A 4,427-nucleotide genomic window follows, 5' to 3' on the forward strand; every position below is an offset into this window, starting at 1 on the left:
TCCGGTCGGTCTAGGCGGTGTTGGAAAGCCGAAAAGGCAACAACCAGTCAGAGGACAGTACTCTTTCAGGAGTTACCCAATCAGCAGAAGGAGGGGCGGTCCCTCGGAGTAAACTCGTGACTCGGGCAGCTCCGGGGCTTAGGGCGGCAAGCCCCGTGGGAAATCCAGAAAGGCGGAAGTGGTGCTGGACATAAAGCAGTCTTGCGGGCTCAGCCTTTAGCTCTGCGACGGCCGGGACCCCTCCCAGGGGATGCTGGTGCTGAATCCCGAGGTGAGGTGAGGTGAAGTGAAGACGGGGATGATGGGCGGATTTTGGAAGGAGGCAAGTTACTTAGGCTTTCTGAACCTGTTTTCTCGTCTGTAAAATGGGACTGGGAACTCTGCATTGCCGGCCTCCCAGCATTGTTGGAAAGAGTGAATCCTTTTATAGCGATATATTATATTAGCTTTGTAAAAAACTTATTGTATGTAACTCATTCACCCAGCCGGGTTATTTTCTCCTTCAGAGCAGCTTTACTTAAATGTAACTGATTCAAATCCACTTTGATTTCCCCCCATAGTCTTTCAATAAAAAGGAAAATTATATCTCCTTTTATAAAGTACTTTTGCAGCCACTACGGCTTCTCAGAGCTAGGCAGAAGTTTCTGGAACTGGAAGATTCCATAAGGATCACCTACTTCGTTAGGAAACAGGCCTGGCCTGTGGTGGTGCGGTGAATAGAGCGTTTGACCGTCGAGGTCATTGGATCCAGGCCCCAGCCTGCCTGGCCAAGGCACATATGACAAGCAACTGTTGCTTCCCATTCCCCACACCCCCCAGCCCCTTTTCCTCTCTCTTTCTCTTCTCTCTAAAATCAATTTTATTTATTTATTTAGATCAAAACATTTATTTTTTTGTGTTACAAAAGCAAAAATAAAGTCAAGCGGGTAATGGAATAAACATTTTTTTAAGTGCCCCATCCTGGATTCTCTGTCCTAGAATTTAGCAAGCAGTTCAAGTTTAGGTTACTTCAACACTTCTTCGGGATGCTATGAGGTCTCCATCTTATAACCATGTTTCTCTAGTTCAGCTCATAACTGATTGGAGAAGTCATCCTTTACATTGTCATCCCAGTTATCTTCCCAGACATGTGCATCTTCATCTTCATCTTCATCTAAACCAGTCCAGTCTTCCGCAGGGTACTCCTCAAACTCATCTTCCTCTTCCAGGAGCCCCAAGTCTACCGGCTGCTGCTTCTTTGACATCACAACTCTCCGCACCCAAAAACCTCTCAAGCCAGTGGGAAAGTTGGAGCCTCTCTCCCTCACCACAACTGTCAGCACCATGGGAGCCGCTGAGGCCGCTCGACCATCTAAAATCAATTTTAAAAATCTTAAAAAAAATCCCTGAGGACTCTGTGTGGTAAGGGAGTCAGTGGTCAGGAAACCCGGGTCTCCTGGGCATCTCTATAATGGTATTAGCTACAACTTCTTGTAGATAGACACTTTTTCCACATAGGGACTTTTTGTGTGTGAGAGACAGGGAGACAGGGTGAGAGGTATTAACTCATAGTTGCTTTCACTTTAGTTGTGCATTGATTGCTTCTTGCATGTGCCTTGACTGGGACAAGCCATCATTCCCTTGTTCAAACCAGCAACCTTTGGGCTCATGCTGGCAAATGAGAAGCAGAGTGTGGTGCTGTGCTCTAGGAAGTGATTTGGCTGGATGATGGGAGAATCAGGAAAAGTATAGGCTTATAGCTGAAGAAAGTGTGTGGAAGAATGATGCCTGACCAGGCGGTGGCGCAGTAGATAGAGCGTTGGACTGGAATGCGGAAAGATCCAGGTTCGAGACCCCAAGGTTGCCAGCTTGACCACGGGCTCATCTGGTTTGAGCAAAAAGCTCACTGGCTTGGACCCAAGGTCGCTGGCTCCAGCAAGGGGTTACTCGGTCTGCTGAAGGCCCACGGTCAAGGCACATATGAGAAAGCAATCAATGAACAACTAAGAAGTCGCAACGCGCAACGAGAAACTAATGATTGATGCTTCTCATCTCTCTCCATTCCTGTCTGTCTGTCCCTGTCTATCTCTGCCTCTGTTAAAAAAAAAAAAAAGAATGAGATGGCACTCGAACACCAGGTGTGCAGGCTTTATTAGGAGGAAGACCTGCCGGGGCTCTTCTCCAAAAGAAGGGCACCAAGCTAGGGGGACTAATTTATAGGATAAAAGGAGAGTCTCGAGCAAGTGGGTGTTGAATCAAAAGTCCTGGTATGCCCAGAATGCTTCTCCTAGGGGCAGCTTCTTGGAATTCCTCTGCCTCAGGGGTGACAGTCTAGTAAGAGTGAGGTCTGACAGATAAGCAGAACATCAAGAGGGCAGTTTGGAATTCACATATCTATCTGTGGTGGAGTCAGATCATGGAGGGCTTGAGTGCCCAGGTGAGGATTATTTGTTAATTGCATAGGTTGTGAGGGACCTTTGGAGGGCTTGAAACAGTGACTCTGAGACTCTTGCTCTGGAAGTGTAAGCATAGAAGAGGGTTCTGAAAGGAGAATAGTTGGGAAAGACACAGCTGCAGTCATTCAGGAGGGAGATGAGGGGGCCAAGGATGATATTCTATGGCACTGGTCGGCAAACTCATTAGTCAACAGAGCCAAATATCAACAGTACAACGACTGAAATTTCTTTTGAGAGCCAAATTTTTTAAACTTAAGGTAGGTACATTGTTATTAACTTAATTAGGGTACTCATAAGCTGGCGTTTGCTAAAAACGTCCTCAATCTGATTGAGCATGTGGCTTGCGAGCCGCGGTTTGCCGACCACTGTCTGGGGCAGTGGTTCTCAACCTTTCTAATGCCGTGACCCCGCAATACAGTTCCTCATGTTGCGGTGACCCCAAACCAAAAAATAATTTTGGTGGCTACTTCATAACTGTAATTTGCTACAGTTATGATTCGGAATGTAAATACCTGATATGCATTATGTATTTTCCGATGGCTTTAGGCGACCCCGCCGGGGTCGTGACCCACAGGTTGAGAACCGCTGGTCTAGGGCAATGGAGCCATGTGTTCAGGTGGAAGGAAAATGATGGAGGTAATGCACATGGAATTGGTAAGTGAGAACATTTAGAAGGCAGAGAGAGAGTCACAGGTAACATTTATAGCTTGGAAACCTCAAGACAAAAATAGCCACAACAGGAAAAGCCAGATGAGTGGGATGGGGCAGGAGATGAGAGGAAGAGTTCAATATGGACATATTGAATCCAGGAACCTGTGGGATATTCAGGAGACATTCAACAGGCTGTTGGAAATCTAAGTCTGAAGTTCGGGACAGGAAGTTTTAACTCCAGCAATGTAAGCAAAGTTGTTTAGGGCCAACTCTTCTACTGAAAACAACTAGAAGAGATGGGCAAAAGGTTTTTAAAATCTCTTTGAAGGTATCAGAGAATGAACAAAGCAGTAAGGAATTGTGGGCCCAATTCTAGGAGAGGTGGGAAACCAAGAAAAATGAGCCTAACATTTAGAGCCACTTTTCCTCTCAAGGTGATTATTTCTAAAGTGAGTCTGAGAAGCTGCGTAGAGAATTCAGTAAACAAGGCTGGTAAGAAGAAAACAGGTGAGGTCCTGTCAAGAATGAGGGGCCCAGATAATTGTACCAGGCCCTTTGTTGGAACCTTGAAGGGCTACATACTAGGAATAAAAGTGAAAACAGACTGAAGCTCAGCTTTAATTCATATAAATCCTCAACTGAATTAAAGTGAGTCAGGCTTTCTACTACCCTTAGCCTAGCACTGCCTGCCAAAAACAAAAGTAAATTCTCTCTGATAGAAAGAAATGTCATCCAAAGATAACTAAGCATCCAAAGACAAAACATGCTCATAAACAGTTTCAGGGAGAGACATACAGTAGAAATCCCAGAAGATTCAGATAATGGAGTTATTGGACCTGGACTTTAAATAGTTATGATTAATGAGTTCAAGGAATTAAAAGAAAATGAGAATTTCAGCAGTTCAAAAATTTGAGGCCCTGGCCAGTGGGCTCAGAGGTAAAGCATCGATCTGGCATGTGGATATCCCAGTCCGATTACTGGTCAGGGCACACAGGAGAAGTGCCCATCTGCTTCTCCACCCCTTCCCCTCTCGTACCCCCCCCTCTTTCTTCTTCCTCTTCCTTTTCCTCTTCCTCCTCTTCTTCTTCCTCTTCCTCCTTCTCCTCTTCCTCCTCCTCTTCTTCCTCCTCCTCCTCCTTCTTCCTCCTCCTCTTCTTTCTCCTCCTCCTCCTCTTCTGCTTCTGCTTCTGCTTCTTCTGCTTCTTTCTACTTCTTCCATGGTTTGATTGGAGCAAGTTGCCCCCAGTGCTGAGGATGGCTCCAGGGCCTCCACCTCAGGCACTAAGAAGAGCTCGGATGCTGAGCAATGGAGGAATGGGCAGAGCACCACTCTCTCGTGGG

General features: G+C 46.1%; 1 pseudogene; it reads right to left on the bottom strand.

Annotated features, from left to right (window-relative positions):
- Positions 1-882: 882 nt before the first annotated feature.
- On the bottom strand, positions 883-2,685 carry LOC136322803 (26S proteasome complex subunit SEM1 pseudogene; annotated as a pseudogene).
- Between the last annotated feature and the right edge of the window lie 1,742 nt (positions 2,686-4,427).

The sequence above is a fragment of the Saccopteryx bilineata genome, chromosome 2, assembly GCF_036850765.1.
Source record: "Saccopteryx bilineata isolate mSacBil1 chromosome 2, mSacBil1_pri_phased_curated, whole genome shotgun sequence".
Classification (NCBI taxonomy): Eukaryota; Metazoa; Chordata; class Mammalia; order Chiroptera; family Emballonuridae; genus Saccopteryx; species Saccopteryx bilineata.